This window comes from Macaca mulatta, chromosome 15, assembly GCF_049350105.2.
Source record: "Macaca mulatta isolate MMU2019108-1 chromosome 15, T2T-MMU8v2.0, whole genome shotgun sequence".
Lineage (NCBI taxonomy): Eukaryota > Metazoa > Chordata > Mammalia > Primates > Cercopithecidae > Macaca > Macaca mulatta.
The window spans coordinates 65505533-65520762 of NC_133420.1; the positions used below are offsets into that span (position 1 = coordinate 65505533).

Here is a 15230-nt window from a genome sequence, read left to right on the forward strand (position 1 = left end):
GACCAATGGGAGGAGCCGACGGTGACGTAACTAATCTCCCTTCTAGCGAGGAGCTACTCCGGCAACCTGGAGCGTTGCAATTAGAATGAGTAAACCTTGCTGACCTAAGGGGAAGGAGGAAAGGAGGGGGTCACTAAGAGTGTAAGACTTGGATTTGGCGAGGCGGCCAAAGCGGGAAACCCAAGAGCCTTGAATCGCGAAGGGATGCCCAAAGAGTTAGCAGCGAGTCCTACTTGTGAATTAAGACGTCTAGCTTCTGTTCAGGGTCAGCGACCTGATACAACTCATACGCCTTCTGGGCCTCACTTTTCCCATGTATTGAGGACTAAGTTGAAAGGTGACCTCTAGGCCGTGCGCAGTGGCTCACGCCTGTAATTCCAGCACTTTGAGAGGCCAAGGCAGGAGGATCGCTTGAGCCTGGGACGTCGAGGCTGCGGTAGCTGTGATCGCGCCACTGCACTCCAGGAGAGCAACGGAGCGCGACTCTGTATCAAAAGAAAAAAAAAGAAAGTTGACCTCTGACTCTTCCTTCAGTTCTGACATTCTATGGGTTTAAACCAGGTAATCCAATCCCAAGCCTTCACTACCTTCTGTGGGGGTTGTTGTTGTTGTTTCTGTTCGTGGTGTTTTTTGTTTTTTTGAAACAGGGTCTCGTTCTGTCGCCTAGGCTGGAGTGCAGTGGCGCGATATTGGCGCACTGCAACCTCCACCTGTCGGGCTCAAGTGATCCTCCCACCTCAGCCTTCTGAGTAGCTTGGACTACAGGCGCATGCCACCATGCCTGGATAATTTTTATTATTGTATATATATGGAGAGATGGGGTCTCATCATGTTACCCAGGCTGATCGTAAACTTCTGGGCTCAAGCCTCGCAGTCTCCCAAATTGCTGGGATTATAGGAGTGAGCCATGGCGCTGGCCTTCTGTGTCTTTCTATGTCTGCTGGAATTAGGAGACAGAGAATTATTAATTGAATATGATGAATCTTGGCCGGGCGCGGTGGCTCAAGCCTGTAATCCCAGCACTTTGGGAGGCCGAGACGGGTGGATCACGAGGTCGGGAGATCGAGACCATCTTGGCTAACACGGTGAAACCCCATCTCTACTAAAAAATACAAAAAAAAAAAAAACTAGCCGGGCGAGGTGGCGGGCGCCTGTAGTCCCAGCTACTCAGGAGGCTGAGGCAGGAGAATGGCGTAAACCCGGGAGGTGGAGCTTGCAGTAAGCTGAGATCCGGCCACTGCACCCCAGCCTGGGCGACAGAGCAAGACTCCGTCTCAAAAAAAAAAAAAAAAAAAAAGAATATGATGAATCTTGAGTCCAGGAGTTCAAGATCAATCTAAGCAACATAATGAGACCCCCGTCTCTACAAAAAGTTTGGTAAAAATTAGGTGCGCCTGGGCAATATAGTGAGACCTTGTCTCTACAAAAACTCAAAAAATTATCTGGGCATGGTGGCACGTGCCTGTGGTTCCAACTATTCAGGAGGCTGAGATAGGAGATCACTTGAGCCTGAGAGGTCGAGGCTACAGTGAGCCAGGATTGTGCCAGTGTACTCCAAACATGGGTGACAGAGCAAGATCTTGTCTCAATAAAATAAAATAAAACGACTAGGCACGATGGCTTTCGCCTGTAATCTCAGCACTTTGGGAGGCCAAGATGGTCAGATTGCTTGAGCTCAGGAGTTTGAGACCATCCTGAACAACGTGGTAAATCGTCATCTCTAACAAAAAAAAAAAGTTGGGCATGGTGGTGCACAACTGTAGTGCCAGCTATTAGGCTCTGCAAAGTGAGACCCTGTCTAAAAATAAAATAATTAAAATTGTAAAAAATTATCCAGACATGGTTGCACACATCTGTGGTCCCAGCTAGTTAGGAGGCTGAGGTGAGAAAATGGCCTCAGCCTGGGAGGTTAAGGCAGCTGTGAGCAATGATCATGCCACTGCACTCTAGCCTGGGCAACAGAGCAAGACTGTCTCAAAAAAAATAGAATTTAAATTAAAAGAAAAATAATGTCGGATGTGGTGGCTCATGCCTGTAATCCAGCACTTTGGGAGGCCGAGGCAGGTGGATCACGAGGTCAGGAGTTCGAGACCAGCCTGGCCAACATAGTGAAACCCCGTCTCTACTAAAAATACAAAAAAAATTAGCTGGGCCTGGTGGCAGGTGCCTGTAATCCCAGCTACTCAGCAGGCTGAGGCAGGAGAATGGCTTGAACCCGGGAGGCGGAGGTTGCAGTGAGCCGAGATCACTCCCTTGCACTCTAGCCTGGATGACAGAGTGAGACTCCGTCTCAAAAAAAAAAGTTAACTCTACTAAAAGTCAGAGAGTAGGATGGATGTGATGGCTCAGGCCTGTAATCCCAGCAGGTTGGGAGACCAAGATAGGAGAACTGCTTGAGGCCAGAAGTTCGAGACCAGCCTGGGCAACATAGGGAGGCCTCGTCTCTACAAAAAAAAAAAATTTTTTTTAATTAGCCCTAGGTGGTGCTGCTCACCTATAGTGCTCCCTAACTCAGGAGACACCAGCAAGAGGATCACTGGATTTCAGGAGTTCAAGGCTACAGTGAATACGATTGTACCACTGCACTCCAGCCTAGGTGACAAAGCAAGACTCTTTCTCAAAAAATTAAAAAAAAAAAAAAAGAGAGAGATAAAGGTATAACAGGTCCATTTATTGTTTTGAAAAAAATTTACTTCTGGCTAAGAAAGATTTACATTTCTATACTTTCTGGATGCATAAAGTGTGTATACACTACCATGTCTACTTCTCTAGCCCTATTTTTTCTTCGGAACTTAAGTAGAGAGAAGATAATATTTGTACTCTGAAGGATACAGCAGTTTTAACTCACAGTGAAAAGGTGTGCATTGCAGAAAGGGGGGTCAAAGTGAGCAGAGAACAGTAAGTCACCAATTCCGGATTCTTTGCCTACTTAGTTCAACAGGTAAATGGCAGCCACACGTTTGTTGAGAGAGCAGTGAGCTGAGCAAAGCTCTTCAGCATGAGAATCAAAATGGTAGCAATGAATAAAATAGATTGAAGACTGCATGGTAGATTTCTGCATCAAGTAAAAGATTCATACCTGAACTAAAGCAGAAGCAGGGGATGATGGAGTCTGGAGCAAGATTAAGAGATAGACTCAACTAGATTTAGAGACCTACTATATAGAAGGAAAAACAGTGAAAAAGAATAAGTCATGTTTGGGGTCTGTCATTAGAAGAAACAAGACTTAAGGTTTACTGAAGTGCTAAGAGAGATAATAATGAATTCAGCTAGGCAAGCTGAGATTAAGATGATGGCAAAATTTTAAAGAGGGAATGTGGGCTTGGAAATCAGGAAAGAGGTAAGAAGTACACATATGTAGTGTATTGGTACTCCTTGAATAAATAGACTTTTCATTCATTTACTTAACAAATATTATTGAGTATACCAGGCACTGTCCCAAGCACTGGGGATATAGCAGTATACAAAACAGACCCATGTAGGCCGGGCACGGTGACTCACTCCTGTAATCCCAGCACTTTGGGAGGCCGAGGCAGGTGGACCACCTGAGGTCAGGAGTTCAAGACCAGCCTGGCCAACATGATGAAAACCTGTGTTTACTAAGAATACAAACATTAGCTGGTGTGGTGGCAGGTGCCTGTAATCTCAGCTACTCGGGAGGCTGAGGCAGGAGAATTGTTTGAACCCGGGAGGTGGAGGTTGCAGTGAGCTGAGATTGTGCCACTGCACTCCAGCCTGGGCAACAGAGCGAGACTCCGTCTCAAAACAAAAAAAATCTGGGCTGTCATAGAGCTTACATTCTAGAGGAAGATAATAGATTATGAGGACATCCTAAGAAGTATAAAGCGAGGAAAAGGATATGGAAAATATACATGGTCGAGGGTGGGCACAATGGCTCATGCCTGTAATCTCAGCACTTTGGGAAGCCAACGTGGGTGGATCACAAGGTCAAGAGTCCACAAGACCAGCCTGGCCAATATGGGGAAATTCCGTCTCTACTAAAAATACAAAAAACTTAGCGGGTCGTGGTGGCGCATGCCTGTAATCCCTGCTACTTGGGAGGCTGAGGCAGGAGAATTGCTTGAACTTGGAGGCAGAGGTTGCAGTGAACCGAGATCACACCATTGCACTCCAGCCTGGGCAACAAGAGCAAAACTCCATCTCAAAAAAAAAGAAAAGAAAAGAAAGAAAGAAATGGAAAGGAAGTGGGGGCATTTCCCTAGAAAAACAAATACCTCTTCACCTTCCTAGGAGTGATTCATACTTGTCAGTTTCTAGGTGTGAATCCCAGTGTTGACTCACCTGGGGCCAGAAGAGGCTGAATAGGACACCAATCCTCTATTTCCGCTACCCTGTGTCTTTCCCTCTCAGTGCACATAGACAGTGGCCATCATACTTGCTGGCCTGTTAACAGCAATACAGGAAAAAAAGGGGCACCAACCTGCACCCTTCCTCTTTCCATCTTCTTTCTCCCTCCCTTTATACACCAGGCATTTGCAATGTCTAAGAACAGAGACAGAAAAAACAGATGACCACCTCTACAATATTTCATTCATTTAGCCATCCAGTACTGACTAAGTCCCACCATGTGCCAGGTACCACAAGTCTGCAAAGATGCTCCCAAGGCAGCCCAGTGAGGGAAGCAAATAGGTGTCCAGATAATTATGGCACCTGACAGAAAATAAACTGAGTCCGGCCGGGCGTGGTGGATCAAGCCTGTAATCCCAGCACTTTGGGAGGCTGAGGTGGGCAGATCACGAGGTCAGGAGATCGAGACCATCCTGGCTAACACGGTGAAACCCCCGTCTCTACTAAAAATACAAAAAATTAGCCGGGCGTGGTAGCACACACCTGTAGTCCCAGCTACTTGGGAGGCTGAGGCAGGAGAATCGCTTGAACCTGGGAGGTGGAGGTTGCGGTGAGCAGAGATCACACCACTGCACTCCAGCCTGGGCAACAGAGCGACACTCTGTCTCAAAAAATAAAATAAAATAAAATAAATTGAGTCCCCTAAGTAGCACAATCCATGCCTGAGGAGTAGAGAGGAGAGGTACACTTGAGAAATTGGGAGACTTCATGGAAAATCGAAGATTTAAGTTAGACCTTAAAGGCCAGATAGAATGAAGGGTGTCCAAAGTAGTCTGGGCAAAGGCATGGATACAAGAAATTTCCAGGAATGTTCAGGATCAGTAAGTAGAGCAAAGGGTATATGTAGAAGAGCAGAAGGAGATAAGTTTGGAGAAACCAGGAAGGAAGAGGCTTGGCTTGGGTTTAACAGTTTTTCTTTTCTATAAGAAAAGTCGGCCGGGCGCGGTGGCTCAAGCCTGTAATCCCAGCACTTTGGGAGGCCGAGGCGGGCGGATCACGAGGTCAGGAGATCGAGACCATCCTGGCTAACACCGTGAAACCCCGTCTCTACTAAAAAAAATACAAAAAATTAGCCGGGCGTGGTGGCGGGCGCCTGTAGTCCCAGCTACTCGGGAGGCTGAGGCAGGAGAATGGCGTGAACCCGGGGGGCGGAGCTTGCAGTGAGCCGAGATCGTGCCACTGCACTCCAGCCTGGGGCACAGAGCAAGACTCCGTCTCAAAAAAAAAAAAAAAAAAAAGAAAAGTCACTGGCATCCTTGGCAAAGACATTTTTTCTCCTGGAAAAATCAAGAGAAAAGTTAGGATTAATCCTTAGAACCTTAAAGGTCAGATTGAAACCTTTTGCCCTTCCCCAGAAACTCACAGTTACAACAAAGGACTCAGATCTCTGGGTGACCTCTGAGGCTTCTCTCAATTCTAAGAACGACATGATGATCATCATATAAAGATTCAATTATCCTGATGACCATGATATAGATAATTTTCCATTCCAACAGATGAATACACAAACACAAAAAGTTATACTAAAATATTAAAAGAGAATATAGAAGAATATTTTCTGAATTATGGGATGGAAAGAACTTGTCTAATCATAACACCAAATGCAGAAGCCATGAAGGAAATAGTTGACAGATTTGATGATGGCAAAAGACCCCATACACAAAGTGAAAAGATAAACTGGAAGAAAATATTTGTAACCTATATAAAAGAAAAAGTTAATTTTCCCAATATACAAAGAATTCTACAAATCAATATGAAAAATTGAATGATTCAATTAAGAAAAAAAAAAAGTGTGTATAGCTTGCAAGAGGAAATTAGCCAAAGAAGAAACACAAATAGCTAGTGAACATATGAGAAAATGGTCAATATCACCAATAATTTTTTTTTTTTTTTTTTTTTTTGATATGGAGTCTCACTTTGTCACCCAGGCTGGAGAGCAAAGGCACGATCTCAGCTCACCGCAACCTCTGCCTCCTGGGTTCAAGCAATTCTCCTGCCTCAGCCTCCTGAGTAGCTGGGATTATGGGGATGCACCACCACGCCCGGCTAATTTTTGCATTTTTGGTAGAGACAGGGTTTCACCATGTTGTTCAGGCAGGTCTCGAACTCCTAACCTCGTGATCCTCCCCACCTCGGCCTCCTAAAGTGCTAGGATTACAGGCGCGAGCCATCACACCAGGCTGATAATTTTTAAAAATGAAACAAGGCTCTAATTTTTACCTAACAAATTGGCAAAAGCTAAAAGGATCAAGTATATCCAATGCTGGGTCTGATGCAGTGGCTTATGCTTATAATCTCAGCACTTTGGGAGGCCGAGGCAGGAGGATCCCTTGAGGCCAGGAGTTTGAGTCCATCCTGGGCAACAGGGCCTTGTTCTGTCACCCAGGCTGGAGTGCAGTAGTGCAATCATAGATCATTGCAGCTTCAAACTTCTGAACTTAAGGGATTGTCCCGCCTCAGCCTCCCAAGTAGCTGGGACTGCAGGTGCATGCCACCATACCTGGCTAATTTTTATTTTATTTTATTTTATTTAAGCTTTGTTTGCTTGTGTTGTTTTCTTTTGAAATGGAGTCTTGTTCTGTCATCCAGGCTGGAGTGCAGTGGCACAATCTCAGCTCACTGCAACCTCCGCCTCCTGGGTTCAAACGATTCTCCTGCCTCAGGCTTCCAAGTAGCTGGGATTACAGGCATGCGCCACCACACACAGCTATTTTTTTATATTTTGGGTAGAGATGGGATTTCTCCATGTTGGCTAGACTGGTCTCGAACTCCTGGCCTCAAGTGATCCACCTGCCACACCTCCCGAAGTGCTGGGATTACAGGTATGAGTCACTGCACCCAGCTTGTGGTGTTTTTTGTTTGTTTGTTTGTTGTTTTTCTTTTTTGAGACACAGTCTCAATCTTCTGCCACCCAGGCTGGAGTGCATTGGCGTGATCTCAGCTCACTGCAACCTCTGCCTCCCAGGCTCAGGAGATCCTCCCACCTCCACCTCCAGAGTAGCTGGGACCACAAGCACACACGACCACGCCTGACTAATTATGTGTATTTTTGGTAGAGACAGGGTTTCACCATGTTGCCCAGGCTGGTCTCGAACTCCTGAGCTCAAGCAATCTGCCAGCCTCGGCTTACCAAAGTGCTAGGATTATAGGCATGAGCCATGGTACCCCGCCATTTTTTTTTTTTTTTTCCTTTTTTGTAGAGTCAGGATCTCGCTATATTGACCAGGCTGGTCTCAAACTCTTGGCCCCAAGCAATCCTGCTGCCTTGGCCTCCCAAAGCGCTGGAGTTGCATGCATGAGCTACCATGCTCAGCCCCCCATCTTAATTGATTTTAAAAAATTATTTAGATTACGCAGTGGCTCACACCTGTAATCCCAGCACTTTGGGAGGCCGAGGCGGGCGGATCACGAGGTCAGGAGATCGAGACCATCCTGGCAAACACGGTGAAACCCCACCTCTACTAAAAATACAAAAAATAGGCAGGCGTGGTGGCGGGCGCCTGTAGTCCCAGCTTCTCAGGAGGCTGAGGCAGGAGAATCACGTGAACCCGGGAGGCAGAGCTTGCAGTGAGCCGAGATCAGGCCACTGCACTCCAGCATGGGTGACAGAGCAAGACTCAAAAAAAAAAAAAGTATATCCAATGGTGCATAGATGGATAAATAAACTTTTTTTTTCTTTTTCTTTTTTAAAAGAAACAGTCTCTCTGTGGTGCACAGGCTGATCTCAAACTCCTGGTCTCAAGCAATCCTCCCACCTTGACCTCCCAAAATGCTGGGATTAGGCATGAGCCACCTTGTCTAGCAAAATAAGCATTCTCATACACTGCTGACAACAGTATAAATTGATAGAATCTTTTCATGGAGCAATTTGGCAGTAACTATCACAGTTACAGCAGTATATTGTGGAGTAAAAAGCAAGTTGCAGAATAAGGCATATTGTATTTTCGCAAAAAAAAATGCGTGTAGAGACAGTCTGTGTGTGTGTGTATATATGTATGTGTGTATATATATACACATATATATAAGCATGGATGAAAAACTGAAAGGACACACACTAAACTATTATTTGTTGCTGTGGAAGAAATAGGACTTGGCTGGAGTGGAGTGGGCAGCAGAACTTGGGACTAAAGAAGGAGGGGAGGTCAGGCACGGTGGCTCATGCGTGTAATTCCAGCACTTTGGGAGGCTGACTTTGGGAGGCCAAGGTGGACGGATCACTTGAGGTCAGGAGTTCGAGAACAGCCTGGCCAACGTGGTGAAACCCGTCTCTACCAAAAATGCAAAAAAAAAAAAAAAAAAAAAAAGCCAGGCCTGGTGGCACGCGCCTCTAATCCCAGCTACTGAGGAGGCTGAGACAGGAGAAAAGCTTGAACTTCGGAGATGGAGGTTGCAGTAAGCCGAGATCACACCACTGCACTCCAGCCTGGGTGACAGAGCAAGACTCCTTCTCAAAAAAAAAAAAAAAAAGAAGAAGAAGAAGAAGGGGAAGTGGAAACCACGTAGAAGAGATGCAGCCCCATAGCCAAAAGAGGAAGAACTACCCTAGCTTCTTCCTTCCTCTCACTTCCAATCTTCTTCCAGTGCCTCCCATTGGCTGAATATAGCTAGTATGTGGTTGTCAAAGAAGCTGGGAAATGTAGTTTTCAGAAGAACAGAGAATGAGTCCAAGAACAAAGATGCAATGACCAGCCTCTAAAAAGTGATTTGGTAGTTCAGAGACTTAATGAAAGGGGCCAGGTGTGGTGGCTCACGCCTATAATCCTAGCACTTTGGGTGGCCGAGATAGGTGGATCACCTGAGGTCAGGAGTTTGAGACCAGCCTGGCTAACATGGTGAAACCCCATCTCTGCTAAAAATACAAAAAAAATTACCTGGGCGTGGTGGCACATGCCTGTAGTCCCAGCTACATGGGAGGCTGAGGCAGGAGAATTGCTTGAACCCGAGAGACAGAGGTTGCAGTGAACCGAGGTCATGCCACTGCACTCCAGCCTGGGCAACAGAGTGAGACTCAAAAAAAAAAAAAAAAAAAAAAAGAATGAGAGAGTTGGAGAACCAGATATGAAAAGCAGTAGAAAATTTAGAGAGGAAAAAAAAAAACACACACACACAGCAGGAAGCACAGCAAAGAGTTATCCTGTAATATAGTAAAAGATAATTTTATTAAGCTTTTAAAAATGGGGTTAGGGCCGGGCGCGGTGGCTCAAGCCTGTAATCCCAGCACTTTGGGAGGCCGAGATGGGCGGATCACAAGGTCAGGAGATCAAGACCATCCTGGCTAACACGGTGAAACCCCGTCTCTACTAAAAAAAATACAAAAATCTAGCCAGGCGAGGTGGCGGGCGCCTGTAGTCCCAGCTACTCGGGAGGCTGAGGCAGGAGAATGGCATAAACCTGGGAGGCGGAGCTTGCAGTGAGCTGAGATCCGGCCACTGCACTCCAGCCTGGGCGACAGAGGGAGACTCCGCCTCAAAAAAAAAAAAAAAAAATGGGTTTAGTAGACTGTCCTGGCAGTGGGCCAGAAGACCTCTGTGCATAGTAATTCATTCAGCTAATTAATAGACTTAGGTCTACTATACACCAAGCTCTGTGCTGCAATGGGAACAAAGGTTAAACAAGACCAGGCTTCAGCCATCAAAACTCTCAGGAGAAAGACAAACTTGTAAGACACACAACTACAATAGAGTTAAATCGTATCAGTGAGCTCAAGGACAAGGCCTGCCATTAGGCTGAACTGTACCTTTGTGCATAATAGGAAAAGGCACCCTCCCTAAGAGGATGCAGTGCCAGGGTATACAGCTTGACAAGGTGCGTGCAGCTGGATTTCAGTCCTCCCTGGTCCCTGAGCCAGGCACTTTTGTACAGAGTATAAAGGACATATCCATACTTGGCTTTCTTGTTTGAGGAGGAAGAGACTGGCACCTATGGAAGGAGGGTAGAGACATCCTCTGAGGATGTGCACCTGTGCAGCAGGAAGCCCTAGGACACCAGCCTCCTAGCCCAGAACATCATGGGAAACTTCGGTGGCTTCCCTTGCTTCTGGAGCTGCTGTGACAAGGAGTTGGCAAAGGAAACTCCCAGAAATTTGGAAAGGCTGCTTTGGAAGGAAAAATTGACAGATGGTGTTTGTAGTTTTGCTTTGGTTCTCCTATCGGAGTGAATCCCAGAGGTTTTCTTCAGTTTCCAAGATAGTGTTAGATTGAAAAGTCTCCTTTGCCCAAAAATAATGAAATGTCAGTATACACAGTTAAGTGTGGGCACATGGACAAGTGAATCCTGTGCCAGGTCAGCAAAGCGTGATTTGCTGCTGTGTGAATCCAAGGTTTAGAGTTACCATTCTAGTTTTCTCTCTTTTTACTTTTATTTATTTTTTGAGACAGGGTCATGTTCTGTCACCCGGGCTAGAGTGCAGTGGTGTGATCACAGCTCACTGCAGCCTTAACCTCCTGGCCTCAAGTGATTCTCCTGCCTTAGCATCCCAAATAGCTGGAACTGCAGGCATGTGCTACCACATCCAGCTAATTAAATAATAATAATAATAATAATAACAATAATTCTGGACAGGCACAGTGGCTCACGCCTGTAATCCTGGCACTTTGGGAGGCCGAGGTGGGCGGACCACTTGAGGTCAGGAGTTCAAGACTAGCCTGACCAACATGGAGAAACCCCATCTCTACTAAAAATACAAAATTAGCTGGGCGTGGTGGCACATGCCTGTAATCCCAGCTGCTCGGGAGGCGGAGGCAGGAGAATCACTTGAATCCAGCAGGCAGAGGTTGCAGTGAGCCGAGATCGCTCCGTTGCACTCCAGTCTGGGCAACAAGAGCGAAACTCCGTCTAAAAAAAAAAAAAAAAATTGTGAAGATGAAGTCTTCTTGAGTTTTCTTAAAAACATTTTTTTACACAAAACACATGAATTATTTCCCATCGTAAATGATTCAGACACTAGAAAGTATATTTTAGGGACAGGTACAGTGACTCACACCTGTAATCCCAGCACCTTGGGAAGCTGAGGCAGGCAGATTACTTGACACAGGAAGCCTGGGCAATATAGTGAGATCCCGACTCTACAAAAATACAAAAAATTAGCTTGGCATGGTTACACATACCTGAAGTCCCAGCTACTTGGGAAGCTGAGGTGGGAGAATCGGTTGAGCCCAGGAGGTCGAGGCTGCAGTGAGCTGAGATCACACTATTGCACTTTAACCTGGGCAACAGAGTGACACTCTGTCTCAAAAAAAAAAAAAAAGAGAAGAGAAAAAAAAAAGAAAGTGTGTTTTAGGGATGTTGTGGTGTATGTGGTGTGCTCCTCAGATCTCTCCTCTTCTGAACTACTGAAACCCTTACTCTCCCAACTGCTGGAAATGTTAAGGGCTGGCAGCTGGCAGTTAAGCACCCCACACAACCCTGCCAGGCATGGTGGCTCACACCTGTAATCCCAGCAATTGGGGAGGCCAAGGCAGGCAGATCACCTGAGGTCGGGAATTTGAGACCAGCCTGACCAAAATGGAGAAACCCCGTCTCTACAAAAAAAAATAAAAAATTAGGCCAGGTGCGGTGGCTCACGCCTATAATCCCAGCACTTTGGGAGGCCGAGGTGGGCCAATCACCTGAGGTCAGGAGCTGGAGAGCAGCATGGCCAACATGGTGAAACCTCGTCTCCACAAAATATACAAAAAAATTAGCCGGGCGTGGTGGGGGGCACCTGTAATCCCAGCTACTCGGGAGGCTGAGGTAGGAGAATCGCTTGAACCCAGGAGGCAGAGGTTGCAGTGAGCCGAGATCGTGCCATTGCACTCTAACCTGGGCAACAGGAGTGAAACTCTGTCTCAAAAAAAAAAAAAAAAAAAAAAAAAAAAAAAAAAATTGCACCCCACACAACTTTGGCTGAGAAGAGCTGCCTCATTTAAAGTCATGCTCATGGTAACCCATATTCAGAGACTGATTAGTGCAGGGTTATAAAGACCCCATTACCCTGGCCCCAGTGAGGGAAAATTTTACAGGGCCATCTTAGGTCCAGTGCTCTGCATGGATTTGACTGAGACTGTTTTGTGAATGCCCTGCAACCTAACTAGTCTTGCTTCTTTCACTCTCCCAAGGATAGTGATCCTAAAAGCACTCTTCAGTAAACTTTCTGGAATCAAATCTCTGCTTCCTGGGGAGCCCAATTTACAATAATTGGTACCAGGAGTGATCCAAGAAAGTAAACGCTAAAATGAAATTTGGGAGTCACTCAGCAGTCTGTTGACAATGAGGATATCACCACTAGTGATAGGTGAAACACTGTTAGCCCCTAGCATGTGATAGTAATACAGTTGTTAAAAATTTCACCAGTGGTTAATGGAGATGTTTTACCCAAGGAAAGAGTACGTGGGAGAGTGGGGGAACACAATGTATTAGGCATTTTAGAAGTAATAGGATGTTTGTTGTTGGGGATAATAGATCCTTTGAAGAAAGACAATGAAGATTAAGTGTGAAAGTCAAAGGACCTTCTTGGCAGTATATAAAGATACTACCATCTCCTGCAGCCAGAGGGCAGAAAAACCTGAGGATCAGACCTAAAACATAATTATAAAATTTGCAGAGCTCTAGAGAGGTTGAATTCTCAGCCCTGGCAGGTTAGCTACCAAGGTTAGAGTCCTGATTGACAAAGAGTAAAAATGGGAGGCCAGGTGTGGTGGCTCATGCCACTAATCCTAGCACTTTGGGAGGCCAAGGCTGGAGTATCACTTGAGCCCAGGAGTTCGAGACTAGCCTGAGCAACATGGTGAAACCCTGTCTTTACAAAAATTTACCAGGGCATGGTGGCATGCACGTGTGGTTCCAGCTACCTGGGAGACTGAGGTGGGAGGATTGATTCAGCCCACAAGGTCAAGGCTGCAGTGAGCCTCAGTCACACCACTGCACTCCAGCATGGGTGACAGAGTGGGACCCTGTCTCAAAGAAAGAAAGAAAATGGGAGACATAAGATGGCAATATCTGGGTCGATATACTTGAAAATCATTAACTTCCAGTTTTTCCTGTACCTCTGGGCCTTCGCAAGTGGCCAGATGTAGTTTAGATATTTGTCCCCACCCAAATCTCATGTCGAATTGTAATCCCCAATGCTGGAGGTGGGGCCTGCTGGGAGGTGTTTGGATCATGTGGGTGGATCCCTCATGGCTTAGTGGGTGCGGTCTTCGTGACAGTGAGTTCTCACGAGAGCTGGTCATTTAAAAGTGTGTGCACCTCGCTGCCACTTCCTCTTTCTCTTGCTCCCATTCTAGCCATGTGATGTCCCTGCTCCCCCTTTGCCTAATGCTGTGATTGGAAGCTTCCTGAGGCCTCCCTGGAACAGATGCTGCTATGCTTTCTGTACAGACTACATAACTATGAGCCATTAAACATCTTTTCTTATAAATTACTCAGTGTCAGGTATATTTTTTTTTTTAAAGTTCAGGGGTACATGTGCTGGATATGCAGATTTGTTACATAGATAAACGTGTGCTGTGGTGGTTTGCTGCACAGATCATCCCATCACCTAGGTATTAAGCCCAGCATCCATTAGCTATTCTTCCTGATGCTGTCCCTCCTCCCCACCAGGTATTTCTTGAGAGCAGCGCAAGAAGGACCCAACACACTGCCTATTCTTCGTTAAAGATTAGCATTCCCCCTTGCTTGAAGATGATGTAAAAATACCTGCCTTACAAGATAGGTGCCTCTTTACCCGGGCGTGGTAGTGCGCACCTGTAATCCCAGCTACTCAGGAGGCAGAAGCTGGAGAATCACTTGAACATGGGAGGTCGAGGCTGTAGTGAGCCGAAATTGCGCCACGGCACATCAGCCTGGGTGACAGAGCAAGATCCTGTCTCAAAAAAAAAAAAAAGATAGGTGCCTCACCATCTGGATCTACTCTAAAGTCCCAACCTAATCATTAGACCAATAACTAAAATAACAACATGAATGACCAGGACGTGCCAAATGAGGAAAGGGACTATAGCTGAAGGAGCTGCAGAACATAACCAATATGTACTGACAAACCCCGGGAGAATATTAATGGGACTGGATTCTGAGGATTCCAATTCTCAACCAAAGTAGGGAGAGGTTATCAACTTGGAACACAGGATTTAATACCCTGACAAGGACCCTGAGAAATAGTGCTAACATATTCCTAGGATGGGTCTTATGAGCTTAGAGAAAGTGATGGGCTGTAATAAATAAATAGGAATATGAGGCCGGGCAGCTCACATCTCTAATCTCAGCTCTTTGGGAAGCTAAAGCGAGCAGATCACTTGAGGTCAGGAGTTTGAGAACAGCCTGGCCAACATGGTGAAACCCCATCTCTACTAAAAATACAAAAATTAGACCAAGTGTGGTGGCTCATGCCTCTAATCCCAGCACTTTGGGAGACTGAGGTAGGTGGATCACCTGAGGTCAGGAGTTTGAGACCAGCCTGGCCAACATGGGGAAACCTTGTCTCTACTAAAAATACAAAACATTAACCAGGCAAGGTGGTGCGTACCTGTAATCCCAGCTGCTGGGGAGGCTGAGGCAGGAGACAGAGCTTGCTGTGAGATGAGATCACACCATTGCACTCCAGCCTGGGCAACAAGAGTGAGACTCCATCTCAAAACAACAACAACAACAACAAAAATTAATGGGGAGTGGTGGCTCGCACCTGTAATCCCAACTACCAGCTACTTGGGAGGCTGAGGCAGGAGAATTGCTTGAACCCAGGAGGGCGAGGTTGCAGTAAGCCGAGATCGCACCACTGCACTGCAGCCTGGGCAACAGAGTGAGACTCTGTCTCAAACAAACAAAAAAAAAAAGAGGCCGGGTACGGTGGCTCACGCCTGTAATCCTAGCACTTTGGGAGGCTGAGGCGG

General features: G+C 46.2%; 1 long non-coding RNA gene across 1 annotated transcript; it reads left to right on the forward strand.

The window, feature by feature from the left end:
• Positions 1 to 23: 23 nt before the first annotated feature.
• Positions 24 to 13766, forward strand: LOC144334646 (uncharacterized). The gene is made up of 2 exons (XR_013404757.1): positions 24 to 561; positions 13632 to 13766. It is a non-coding gene; the product is annotated as an uncharacterized LOC144334646 (long non-coding RNA).
• The last annotated feature ends 1464 nt before the right edge of the window (positions 13767 to 15230 follow it).